Source organism: Delphinus delphis, chromosome 3 (genome assembly GCF_949987515.2).
Source record: "Delphinus delphis chromosome 3, mDelDel1.2, whole genome shotgun sequence".
NCBI lineage: Eukaryota > Metazoa > Chordata > Mammalia > Artiodactyla > Delphinidae > Delphinus > Delphinus delphis.
In genome coordinates this window covers 111,190,779-111,205,128 of record NC_082685.1, presented here as the reverse complement: position 1 = coordinate 111,205,128, position 14,350 = coordinate 111,190,779, and the positions used below count along the sequence as shown (strand labels likewise).

At 48.7% G+C, this 14,350-nt stretch overlaps 1 protein-coding gene across 2 annotated transcripts in view; it reads right to left on the bottom strand.

Moving 5' to 3' along the window:
- The window catches only part of LHFPL2 (LHFPL tetraspan subfamily member 2), a 177,460-nt gene that overhangs the window by 22,233 nt on the left and 140,877 nt on the right, over positions 1-14,350 (bottom strand). The gene's annotated exons all lie outside the window — the stretch shown is intronic.

Sequence of the window (14,350 nt, the reverse complement as noted above, 5' to 3'; positions counted from 1 at the left end):
ATGAATGACCATTGACTAAGTATCATTACCACTGAGGGGACTTGTTGATAACAGAGACTTGCCTGTGAAGAATGCGTCCCTTGAACTGTCCCAATTCATCACATGTGCCTCTCTGCCTGAGCTTCGATTCACCCCAGGTCTGAAACTCAACATGCGCATTGTTTCTCATCTCACAAGGACTCGTGCTGTTCCCAAGGACAAACGGCTTCATTACCAGAGGGCTCTCTCTAACAGCTTAAACCCCCTTCAGGGAGGCCCGAACCCTGAAATGGGCCGCAGGGCTCCTCACAGCCCCATTTACTGCCCGCCTCCCCCCACCCCCAGCCCACCAAGGTCAGGAAGAATCGCACAGCTCACGTCTGACATCTGGGCACATGGCTCTGTTCTGAATGATCTTATTAACTGAGGTCATGTCAACTCCCCAAGAACTACAAAGAGCCTCATGGCATGTGGGCAATGGTTGGGCGGGGAGTTACAGAAGAGGGAGGGAAGTGGGGAAAGAAGGGAGGGAGTGGGTGTCAAAGCTTCTCCACCATGCTGGCTAACATCCTAGTTAGAGGTGATTACCTACCTTATAAAACAGTGTATTTAACAATCCTCACATCACTGCACTTATACAAGATGCTAATTTGCAAAATTAGCTAGCGCAAAGCTAGGAACAGAGGAGCTTCACTGTCACGGTTGTGTGTGTGTGTGTGTGTGTGTGTGTGTGTGTGTGTGTGTGTGTGTGTGTGTGTGTGTGTGTGTGTGTGTGTGTGTGTGTGTGTGTGTGTGTGTGTGGCACTGGGGAGGGGAGAGGTGGTGTGCATGCCGCAGGCAAGGGTTTTGGTGTTCATCGAGTCTGGGCTCCAAATCTAGCTCCACCACAGACTGGCCATATTGACATCTAACTCGTCAGAACCTTAGCTTTCAGCTTCCTCATGGACACATGAAGAAAGAAAGGGTACCCTGCCTCCCAAGACTGTTGTGAGAAATAAGCAACATGCTGTGAAAGTGCCTCGCACAGTGCCTGGCATAGGAGGTGCTTAGTAACTATCAACTCCATTGCCTCAGAAGCTTCTCCCCTAACATGGATGACCCTGGTCAGACAACTGTTTAACCGACGGAAGTGCACCGTGGATAACAGAAACTTGGCCGTTAAAAGATCACGCAGAGGCTATTTAGAGATGGATGAGGTCACTCATGTCTAAAGCTTCCCTGGTGGGCTTTGAGGGTGAGGTCCTGGTCTTACTTCCTGTTTCCCTGCTGCCTAACACAGCTGACAAGCTCAGCTGGGGAAAATAAATTAGCATTAGGCCAGAAGTATAACCTACTCCCACTCACTCATTCTCACCTCCCCCACCCCCCAATATTTCCAAAGAGAAATGCCTTTTGAGTAAAACGTTACCAATACAAAAGAGCTTTGGAGGAGACCGTGTATAATGAAAGTGATCATTCTGAATGAGAACAAGGAAACAAGCTAGGATGACTCCCGGGAGGACGCCCCACCCCATGCAAGCTGGGCCCACCCACCAGGCTTACAAACACTTTCAATCTACAGGTGGAGAGTCTGTTTGTTAGGAGAGAATGAGGCTCTACAAGATCTTCCCATCTGATGAGAAAGCCAGTTTACTGATGGGCCCAGCTGCTCTTAATCCCTGCGGCCCCTCTACTGTTTAATGGCAATTTTTCCATATGAATAGAAAACCTCTACATAGCTGTCCTCTTGCAGAACCTCAGACTCTGCCACAACCTCTCAGGTGACTTGGATCTTAATGAATATGCGAAGCGTATACTGTTCTGGTCAGCAAGCTCACCTCAGAGTCAAGGATGCCATTAGGTTGCAACTTCTAAAGAGAAAGGATGTGGAACTTCAGGAGAAGGGAAGAGGGCACATTCAGGCTTATTAGCAAAATGGTTCATGCCAAATTCGAGGCAGGATTATTTAGGGACGCCTGTGCTTAAATTCAGAAAGTAGAGTCCCCTGTCCATCTGTACTAAAACAATTCCCCCCCTCCACTATACCAGATTCTCACATCCACACCAGAGCGGCTGGAAGGACGCCTTCACTTTTCTGTTTGCAACAGGGAGATAAGATGTTTTGGACTTGCCAGCAAATCGGCTAATTACTACTATTACAGGAACAGCCACGATATGCAAGGCTGACTGACAAAAACTGGCTTTCCTCAGGATCCAAGAAAAGCCCTCGGGTCGGTGGGACAGGGGAAAATCCGGAGGTGCAGCAAGGGGCTTCTACAGTGCTCTGTACTCTGGTAAAATGCCCCAGTTTGGTCATATCAGATGTGCAGGGAAAGTCACGTACTGAGATAACATCCACATCATGGGAAGACAGATCCCTGTCACAGATTTTGTTAACCCAGGGATTCAGCACAGAGCTCCTTAGCACCACCCTGCTGTTCACTGTGATTCCCACTCCTCCAAAGATCCTGTAGTAAGACCAGGCCCTTGTTGACATTCCATGTAAACATCTTCTCTCCGTGGACCACTAAACACATATCCCCCCCTCCAGGACACCTGGCTTTACCACCACATCCCTGATGGATAATGTGGACAGCCCTCTGACTTTCAGAAAAAGATGCTATGACTGTCATGAAGGTCCACAGAGGAAAGCCTCTTAGCAAGAAATAAGGAAAAAAACCAAAACAAACGAGACTCCTGCAGAAACCTAGGGTAATATACCACAGTCAGAATACAAAGCCAGGAGGAGTGACCAACGGTTGGTCCATGGGAGTCGTCATACATAGCTCTCCAAAGAGCCCTAATATTTAAAAGAAGGGTGAGGTGTGAGCAGAGCTGACACCTCTGAAAGGGGTCTGAAAGGGGTCCTTTCCTTGGCAGCTTCGTGCTGTCAGTGCAAAGGGAAGGGAGTGCACGTGAGGCAGAACCGCCCAGCATCAGTTGACTAGGAGATTACAGTACCGAAGCCTGGGAACAAAGGTCACAGCTTCTCCAAAGGTGGGGCAGACCGAGCGCACTTCAATCACAGCTGCGTCAAACGCCCACACTCTCCACCATCACAGCAACAGCAACAAAGCCCGAGAAGGAGACCCTGCAAACCACATTTTGAAGACCACCACCACCTTACTCACCTTGGTTCTGTTTTTCAACTTCACTAAGAAAATCTGCAAGCATAGATATCAGGTGAAGAGAACGGACAATGAACACCACATACGGAACACTGGTTAACGTGTTGCTGTATCTGTTCTGCAGATCCACAGCACACACACTCACACTCACACTCATATGCAGACATCTTTTCTCTGAACCATCGGAAAATGAGTCACAGATGCCTTGACACTTCACCCCTAAATACTTTTGCATACACCTCCTAAAAATGAGGACATTCTCCTTCGTGACCACAGTAAAATGAACACACCAAGAAAACTGACAATAATTCCCTTATATCCCAAAGCTGGGTCCACACTCAAACTTCCCTACCCTGCCTCCATTTTTATAGCTGTTTCTTTAAAACCATGACTCAGCCGAGGCTCATGCATTGCATCCCGTTATGTCTTTAGTCTCTTTTAGTCAAAAATAGTCCTTCCGTCCCTAACCTACCCGTGCTGCCTGCATTTTTTCCTCTGACATTGCCTTTTTTGAAGATACCAGGCTAGCTGTCTTACAGGATACCCCACAATTTGTCTAGTTCCTCATGTTGCCATTGAAACTTGTTCTCTATCCTCTACTGTAGAGAAACTGGAGGTTAAATTTAAAGGCTAGTTTAGATTCAGCTTAAATATGTTTGGTGAGAATCCTTTGTAGGTGGTGCTGTGTAATTCCTACTGCATCACACTTGGGAGGAATATGATTGAGGCTACACCTCAGAATCAGTAACTTTACACATACATACATATGCATAAGTGTATGTGTGTGTATATAGAAAGAGACAAAAACAGACAGAACAGTCTGTCTGGTCCTCTCTGGCCCTAAAAAAAAATCCAAATGTTGGTGAGGCAGTGAGCAGGAAGTCTGCTCTGGGCAGGGCCTCGGGGGTGGGGTGGGGGGCGGGGGGCACTTGGTGGTGGTCGTTCTGATGTCACAGTGAAGACTCCCTGTCTTGAGAGAGGCCATCCTGGAAGCTAAAGAAATCCTTCACCAAAGGGATTTTACTTTACATAGTCTTTGTGATTCAGTAAGTACTAAAAAAATAGGAACTCTTGTGATTAATAATAAATTTACTACACTGACCCATGTGGCCCAAACAAGCGATACGCTTCGGAGCAGACTGCACTTTGCTCCCACACCACGGGTAGTTTCTTGGCCTATATCCGTGTTCATTATTACCACCTCCCTCAGATGCACAAGTCCCACGAAGGCTCACCACCATGGCCTCCAGCCCAGCATCTCCGGAAGGATAAGAGGATTAGGAAGGTAGAATTCATGTGCTTTTGCCTTCCAGAAGCTGGAAAGACCCTCTAGAGTGCTACTTCTAAGAGTGCGGTCCCTGGACGCCCCCAGCTCCTAGAGGGGGATGTGGGCCACCTGTTTCCAACAGCCTAAGTTCCTGGTTCCCACACACTGAACCAAACCTTCTGGAGGTGCTGCCAGAAACTGCGCTTTTAACAAGCCCCCAGGAGCTGCTTTACACACTGGACTCTGAGAGTCCGTCCGCTGGGAGGAGGTCTCACACGGGTGCGGTCCGCTTGCACAGAGCCGTTCCCTGGGGCTGGGGCAAGGAGGGGGGGTGGGCAGCGGACGCTGAGGCCGAAGAGAAGGCCGACAGGCGACGGGTGGCCCAGCGCATCAGGACACAGCCAGACCAGCTGTCCCCGGCACAGCTCGCAGAGCCACGCAAGTCACAGGCACGGGCGACTCTGCAGGGAGACCAGCCGCCCCCTTACGCCTCCGCTCACGTGTTATCCGGGAATCCTCGGAGGATGGCGTGCGGGGCCCCCAGTCCATCGGGGCCTCCTCTTCGGAGCACAAGCGGTGTTAGAACTGAAGAGACAGCGCTGGCGTGAGCAGCTCAGCACCTTCCACGATCTTTGTAAAAAAATCAGCTACCGGGCTTCCCTGGTGGCGCAGTGGTTGAGAGTCCGCCTGCCAATGCAGGGGACACGGGTCATGTCCCGGTCAGGGAAGATCCCACATGCCGCGGAGCGGCTGGGCCCGTGAGCCATGGCCGCTGGGACTGCGCGTCCGGAGCCTGTGCTCCGCAATGGGAGAGGGCACAACAGTGAGAGGCCCGCGTACCGCAAAAAAAAAAAAAAATCAGCTACCAAAGGAAGTTCTGCAAACTCTCATTTGTCCTGGTCCCTCCCTGAACTACACTGACTATGGAAATGCAAACACCTTGACTCCGTTTAAAAGGAGGGTCCAAGTACACTAATAGTTACACTGTTCTTCAGGCTACAGCCTCAATGTGCTCAACACCTCCTGCTCATTGCCAGTATCTTTTCCTCACGGATAAACCCCTCCGCTCCATCCCACCTCTGACTCTACGGGCAAACCCTCAAGCTGTGCTTCTCAACCGGGGGCGACTGCGTCCCTCCCGCCTTGCAGGGGACACCTGGCAATGTCTGGAGACATTTTCGGTCGTCACAGCTTGGAGTGGGGAGGGGTGCTTGCTACTTGTATGTAGCGAGCAGAGGCCAAGGGTGCTGCTAACACTGGCCCTCCCTCAGCAGAGCAAGTCGGGCTGTGGAGGGTGACAGCCCCGCTCTGGGGCCTTCCTGCAGTCTTCACATTTGTAGGTGCAACTTAAAACGGAGCTCGAAAATCCCCCCACTTTAGAAAGGTCTGCTCTAATGAGCAAGTCATGTTCTATCTTCTGGATGGACATGCATAGTATTCACTAAATTAAGTACACTTGCAGCCGTTTTTCTGCAAAATTCTTCTAAGGTCCAAGCTAATCTGTATGCCCAAGATGTCAGGCTGACAGGACGTGGAATCCAACTTGCCAGAGTTGACAGAACCTCGACCCTGCTTCTCCCGGGGTCCTGGCAGTTTTTCTGGACCACAAACGAAAATCAGCTCTTGCTTTCAGTCATCTCTACGCTACGAATGGCAAAACGGGGCTTCTCGAAACTGCAAGTTTGGCCACATGGCCTTTATTTCTCCCGAATTCTCCTTCTCCAGAGTTGAGCTGGCCACTCAGTACGTGCTCAGGTGGCCTTGGCCACTGCAAATGTCAGGGAATCTCAAGGAACTTACCAAGTAGCCCTAAGTAATTTCAGGCATTCCAGTTATTACCTGACCCCAGCTTGGCTCCCCTCTGCAAGATGCTTCTCTCTCCCACTGAACCCAGAGGTGGTTTCAGCTGCTTGGTGGCCCCTCCAGAGAAGTGAAGGTTCCACTCTCCAGAACACCTCAGCAAGCCTCTTTTTCCTGGGTCTGATCACTCGCTGAGGAGCCGCTCATTGTCAAGTTTGTTTGTTAATTCACCAGTCCTGGCCGGTCACATGTGTCTTCCTCGATGCCCACTGCAACTCCTCTATATCCAATCAATTTGCTTTCTGAGCACACATTTCTAGAGGGATCATTTTTATACTCTGTCCTGAGGCATCAGCAACCAGGAACAACAAGTCCACCTGTCTGGTCCTATTTTCTAAATGATCCATTCTTTAAGATTTCTCAAGCCCACTTACACATTATTGATTTATTTATTTGGCTGTGTCAGGTTTTATTTGCGTCATGTGGGATCTTCATTGTGACATGTGGGATCCTTTGCTGCGGCACGCGGGCTTCTCTAGTCACGGCTTGTGGGCTTCTCTCTAGTTGTGGTGCGTGGGCTCCAGAGCGCGCGGGCTCAGTAGTTTCGGGGTGTGGACGTAGTTGCCCCGCAGCAAGTGGAATCTTATTTCCCCAACCAGGGATCGAACCTGCATCCCTTGCATTGGAAGGTGGATTCTTAACCACTGGGACCACCAGGGAAGTCCCCCACTTACACATTTTATAACTTCTTTTCTTTCTACAAATGTCATCATCTAAAAATCTGCACGAGGCAAGTCTTCCTTTACGTGTCTTTCTCTTTCTGTCCAACAGGAGAGACTGAAGAACCAACTTCCATGGTGGGCACAAAGGTGTGACTCAGCACAGATACTGCTAGCCAGGGCCCACATGCCTATGCCCTGTACGCACTGTGTGGGGTGTCAAAGGTTTCGGGTTTGCTGAGGCGGAATTACAACTTGAGCTTCAAGAGATGCCTTTTAATGTTACTGTTTTACATAATTTTAAACAGAAGGTATTTTTCATACTCATAATGAATTCTGGCAAAATATAAGGTGTTACGTGAGCCTCACTAGTATTTTCAGGATCAATAAGAAAGCAGAGAGTTTTAATGGACAACAGTAACACAGAGTGGAAAACGAAAAACTTATAGACCTTACACATAAAAATCAAGATACCTCCTGCTTCATGAACTCCCTGGTGTCATAGAGGGGGACTGCAAATGCCCTCTGTTTAAGTGACCCAACTCTGAGAATAAATAACCCTTAGGGGATGGACTCCTGTCTCATCTAACAGCTGGGCAGCCTGCCCCAGCACTGGGGAGCACGGATGTTCATTCTTACAGCAACCGCAGGCTTTCTTGTCCCTTCTGCACAGAGGCAGAAAGAATTGTTGCTTGTTCGCAAGATACAAGGCCATCAGCCAGGTTCCCCTCCAGCAGCTTAAGAAGGCCCAAACACGATAATGGAGAGGATTATGCCACCTGTTCCTTCTGAGCCTCTCACACAAACCCATAAAACACCAAGTAAGCTCAAGAATCAACTAGAACAAGAGTCCCTTCCTGACTGGAAGCTTCTGGGAAAGCTCTTGTGAAAGACTGTATTATACTTTCAAATATTCTGTCTCTTCTTCGAGGAAGATGATATTGTTCCACCCCATGGACATCAGACCTGACCACGGGACTTGCTCAGCCAATCCCATGTGGGCAGAAGTGACACAGGCCACTTCTGGGCAGAAGAGCTTAGGAGCTGGTGCTTTGCTGTCCAGCTCTCTTCCCACTCCCATGAAATCAGAAAAATCCCAGACAGAGATCTCTCCATCCGCCTGGGTCCCTGGCAACATGAAGCAGAGGCACAGCCGGCCCTTGACGGATGTGCAGTGTGGTTGAAAAAACCAAACCTCTGTTGCTGCCGATGCTGAGATTTTAGGGTCATGGCACGACCCAACCTCCTCTGAGGGCTGAGCTCCTGGCAGAGCCAGTGCCTGTGCATCCTGTCTTTGGCGTCAGGATACATTCAACTCCACCATCCCCTACGACAGACACGGCGAAGAACTGTTTGAAATTTAACAACAATAAAATTCATCTAGTGAGACACAGGAAAGCTTGGCAACTATCTCAGAAATATTCACTGTACAACTCACTGAGGTAAACTGCTTCGATAAAAAGTTTACTTTCTGGGGCTTCCCTGGTGGCACAGTGGTTGAGAGTCCGCCTGCCCATGTAGGGGACACGGGTTCGTGCCCCGGTCCGGGAGGATCCCACATGCCGCAGAGCGGCTGGGCCCGTGAGCCATGGCCGCTGAGCCTGCGCATCCGGAGCCTGTGCTCCGCAGCGGGAGAGGCCACAGCAGTGAGAGGCCCACGTACCACACACACACACACACACACACACACATATGTGGTATCATCTTATAAACTCAAAAGTTAGTAGTAGACAAAAATGTTAATCTGGAAATAGTCACAAGTAGTTAAAGAATGGCAAAAACGTTTTTCTTTCCTTGTATCTCCACTGGCCCTGAAAACCTGACCCAATTAGTGCTACTGACAGAAGAAACGGAGTGGTTAATGTTCAAGTTGGGCCTTAGTGCCAAGGTTCCAAGCGGCCGTTAAGGAGGTGACGGGTGTGAGCATGAGCGCAGCGGAAACCTCATCCCAGCGTGGCCCCGGGGACAGGCCAGCTGCATGACTCACAGAGAGGGGCGCCAGCCCAAACCCCAAGCCAGGAACTGCCTGGAGGGCACAGGGCAGCAGCAGCTCACAGCAGCAGCCACCTTCACCCAGAATCCCATCAAAACAAACGCCACAAGGCGTGCACTGCCATCGGATGTACCTGCAAAGCTCTCAGCAGGGTGACGCATTTCTAATAACCTACTACAGGATATCATCAATGAAACGGGGCTAATGATGTAAGATAACCCTCATCCTTAAAAACCAAGACCTAATTCGGGATTTACCCAGGCACCAAGACAACGCTAGCCATTGCTCACTTTAAAAAAAAAACATAACACCTTCTATATTCTCACTGAGGTCGTTTCTGTTTCTAACCACATTGCTAAGCAGTAGGGGTATTTTAGAAAGTTTTTGAATGATTTAAAGGGCCAAAGTTTATTGTAGGCTGGTTCATATTTCTAAAAGCATCACTGAAAATGTCCAAACTCGCTGTTTTTATTATTTCACTCACACCGACGCTGGTCTTTCACAAACAAAGTTACAACTTGCAGACTTAACATCTGAACTGCCCTATCTTGTGTCCACAGTACACACTTCCTGAAAGCCAGTGAGCTCAGAGAAGGAACTGGACACAGCCTAAGGCTTTATGTATTGAACACACAAGCAATAAAGAACAAAATGCCCATGTGGATATTCACAAACATGGCTCTTCATTCATGCAGCAAAAATGTCCCCTCGTTAGTGCCTTACTTCTCTCAAATATTTAAGACCCATGAAATACTGTGTGCTGAGAATGCACACACACATACAGACACACACTCACACACATTTGTAATGTTAGATGTTTTTAACATCTAAAAAGTCAGCAGGACAGATTTGTATGCTGCATCTGTGCCCAGTTCATTAAACACTATCCGTCCCAGTGATCTCACAGCCAGATATCAAGCCACCAGCGTTTTGCAACTTTCCCTAATGAGAATGCCAAATGCAAAACCACAGACAGGTTTAAACTTCCTTCATTTATTAACTAGAGGAATTCCCCAGGCATTTAGGATTCAAACTGGGCTTTGAAAACAGGTGAGCTCAAGTGTAGTTCCCAAAGGGATGCACACCCTTCGAGGAAAAGCAAGTTCAACACGGAGCTGCCAGCAGCTTCGGGACCATCCTTAAGGGCAGGCAAGGCCTCGGCCTGCATTACTGAACTGGCCTAAGGACTCAGGAATGTGCCAGGTGGGAGGAGGCGGCCCAGTGAGCTTTTCTCACTGCAGCTCAGATGAAGTCAGTGCAGACTCAAAGTTCAAGCCGGTCACAGAAAACCCCATTGTGGAAGTTTGAACTCTAGTCCTTGTTCATAGGATCCAAGACTCTTTCTGGGAACAGGGACTTATTGTTACAGCTTCTGACAACAGCGCAGCCTCGTAAACACAGATGAACTCAGAAGAAGAGAGTACAGATCAGAAGACCAGGCCACTTAAAAATAAACACAAAAGTGCTGGAAAGGCTGGGAATACAAACAGAAACCACTTCCCTGAGACATCCCAACCGCCTGTTCCCCACCTTCTCACCTGTAAGGGCTGCTAAGCAAGGTGGGCCAAGAGGGACCTGTCCCAGTTTACGCACGTGTCCAGTGCCCTGGACTCCAGGTGCCGCCGTGGGCACCTCCCTTTGAACCCGCGTGGCTCAGAAACAGAAAGGTGCTTGGCAAGGGAGCCCCAGGCAATCAGGGGAGGGGAAAAATAAGACTGTGTTTTGGTTAGGTAAGAAAAAGGAGCACGTTGGCGTGCTGACACATATTCCTCTGAGGTGGTTGCAGCTAACAGACTTCATTACAGCAAATATTTCCCACGGCTCTGATGACCACGGGCCTCGGGAGAAGACACCCACACGTGGCAGAGAGAGGCCCTTTCTCCACATCCCACGTGCCAACCCCCCAGGAGCGGGGTGGCTGGTCATTCTGGGTGCCGGCAGAGAACGCGGGCAGGACAGTGTTTGGGGGAAGGCCTCTCTGGCTCACGCACAGGATGAAGGTGTGCTCAACGGTCACCCTCTCAAGGTTGCTACCAAACCCACTGCCCCACCCTTCCAGCCAATGAGCACATCCAGAAAGGCAGCCTCGGGGCTGATTCAGTCTGGAACCAGACTTTCTGGATTTGAATCCTGGTTCTACCACTTCCTAGGCGGTCACCTTGAGCCCAAATGTGGCTCTGTACCTCAGTTCCTGTGTCTGTAAAATGGGGATACGAATAGAACCTACCACACAGGCGTGTTGTGAAGATCAACTAAGTTAGAGTAAGTAACAAGCTTAGAACAGTGCTTGCTGGATGGTAAGTACTCCAGGCAGGTGGAGTACACTTTTTCGAGCAGGATCCAGCCTCCCCAGCCCCAAATCCCACAGCAACAAGGCCACTTCCGAGGTCACACCACGGCATTCCTTTCTCCATTCAGATCTTCCTGTTGTAGGGCCCACCTGGCATGTGAGGAATTAGCCTCACCATCAAATATCAAATATCAATTTTCTCCATGTAAAGAGTTCTACAGCACAAAGGATACAAATGGATACAAAAAGGATACAGAAGACCTATTTCAACGCTATCACCCTGGCTGTACCTTTAGCTCTGTGTCTTTGAACAATGACGTGGAGGTGTTCAAAGTATCTACCCCAAAGGGTGTTACAAGGATTAAAAATCCGTGCATGTAAAGCAAGGTATCATCTGAAGTGCTCAACAGGTAGCAGGAATCACCACTATTATCATATTTGGTCAACATTTATTTTTATGCTCTTGGTGGGCTGTCTCCACACAGCCACAAAAAATCACCTTCTACTATCCTTCTATAGCCTGAAGCTTGTCAAATAGCAAAGTCATAGGGGGGAACAAAAACACTGGACAGGAAGCAGGGCAACACGGGCTCTGGTCTAGGCTGCTGGCTAATGGTGTGTGACCACATGCGGCATCCTTAGCTGCTCTGGCTTCAGGGTCTCAGGTAGAAAGTGTGTGGGGGGGGTGTTGGAGCTGCAGATCACCACTGTCACTTCTACCTCCCCGAATCAGTCATTTCAAGAACATGATCACCCTTATCATCTTCTCCCAGACCAGGGGTTCCCCCTGGAGCAGGTGGCTTTCTAAGTCCTATGGCTCCGGTTGCAGGGGAGCAAGACACGCTTCTGAGAAGTGCCAAGTGCAGAGGCAGAAGAGAAGGTCCATCTGAGCACAGGGAGCTGGCCAAGGGTCCCGGCCAGAGGGCGTGGGCTACACTGACTCCCCCTTATCATCCCCTTTCTCCTCTGGGGAGGGAGAACCCACCTGTAACCATTCATTTCCAGGTGCAGAGTGTCTCTCTCATTCTTGGAACCACAGCAGAGCAGTCCCCGCTCCAGCCTTCGGGCTAACAACTAAAAACGAGGTCCTCTCTATCCTTAGCTTCACATATGGAGCCAGCAATTAAAGAACCCTTACTTGGCTCTGAAAAATCCGTGGTTATAAAGAAGGTCCCTCCTTTCTTAGATACTTTAGCTTCTGTTCTAGACAAGTACAATGCTTGCTTATAAGGAATTTCATAGCCATACGCCAAAGGACATGATAGAATACAAAGTTTTGATCACTGTTTAAAGTATTTATATTTTGGCTTCCTGTTTATTGCAAGAAGGGTGCCAACTGATTAACAAAGGCATCTGAGTACCAGTTCTCCAGCTGGAGATGCCAACAACATGAGAGACTCCTTTTTTATTTTTTTTGCGGTACGCGGGCCTCTCACGGCTGTGGCCTCTCCCGTCGCGGAGCACAGGCTCCGGACGCGCAGGCTCAGTGGCCATGGCTCACGGGCCCAGCCGCTCCGTGGCATGTGGGATCTTCCCGGACCGGGTCACGAACCTGTGTCCCCTGCATCGGCAGGCGGACTCTCAACCACTGCGCCACCAGGGAAGCCCGAGAGACTCCTTTTTAAGTGTTTTGGTTGCAGGCAGGAATCAAGTCATATCCCTTTTATTTCAAAACATAAACTGTATGAAACTGTCCAGTAAAATTAATGTTTGCTGCTACTTATTCTCTGTTCCTTGGTGAATTATTAAAGTCAAGCAGTGCAATTCTCTCATTAGTTATAAATGGCCCCAGAAGGCTGATTTACATCCATCGAGGGGCACTTATTTCTGATAAGTATTCTTATTAATGATATAATGTCTTGTTTTGTTAAGATCATTTGAAATGATTCAAATGATGTTTAAAAATCCAACACTCCAAACCAACAGCCTGGTGATGAAGCTGCTGAGCTGACATAAATTTAAAGCAATTTTCAATTTTACTCGGTACTATCAGTGAGATCATGGATGGATAGAATTTTTTAAACTTTTTTTTTTTTTTTTTAAATTTTGGTCTCAGTGGTGTCAAAGGCAATATTTTACCAAGGCTCGGTAAAACTGATCTGATTACAATGATAATCACAGATAGCAAAGGCCTGGGCGGGAGAGGTTCTGGTAAGACAAATTATTTGGCGGTCAACCACATAGATCCTAAATTGCAGACATGGGCTGCGAGAAGAAAGCTACGTCAACAAGAACACCACTCACAAACGCGCCCAGTTTCACTTCTCCTAACTTCCTGATCTTTGTTCCAAACTGCCTTTTAGCGGAGGTGGCCATTCACAAAAGCAAGGGCTGAACTGTATTCAGCCTCTGTGATACGAGCAAGAAGAAAAGCGCAGCCCTTCTAAGGCCACTCTGTGTAGGTGACTAACGAGCTGATGACTGAGGTGTGCACACACAGACGCACCGACGCACCTCCCACCCCCGCCAAGAAGCCAAGGGCCCAGAGGCTTCAAAGAACAGAAGCAACGGACTGCTGCGGTTCAGGGTGACTGCACCAATTCTGCAAAAATAGCCCTTATTTTTTCCCAGGACCCAGAATATTTGATTTCTGGATTTTTCCTCTGTCCTTATCTCGTTAAGTCCCACCCTTCTTTGAAAATAATGCTCATAAAACATCTGCTGAAACTAAAGCGCTTATAAAGGAGTCACATATCGTGGGCTTCCCAAACTGGAGAATTTCTATTAATGTGTATTGTTGACCTTTGTTTATCACGGTGATTAGCAACTGCTAAATTTTATTGAATTAGGCACTGAAGCTCTAAAGAGGTAAGACAAGGTAGGTGCCCTTGCCCAAGATGTGACAGTCCAAGGTGTGTAGGGGACACACTGGGTAATGGTGGGGGGAGGGAGAGGGAGGACACAAAGATACTCCTACTTGCCTCATGGAAACGTCATTAAAGTTGGAATCAGGAAACAGAGACTTAAGATGGACCAAGGCCAAGTGGAGCGTGACTAGCCACTGAGAAGTGTGCTGTGGTGGGCAGGGCAGTACTAGATCAGGGAGAACACTGAGGAAAACACAATGAGGTGTTATTAGGAGTATAATAATTGGGAAGTAAATCTATTGTTAGTTCAAACGGGAGAGTCGCAGCTGCGGTGGGGAAAGGCTGGAATTTTTCTGTTTCTGTTGGATAACCCTGGATGGTGGCATAA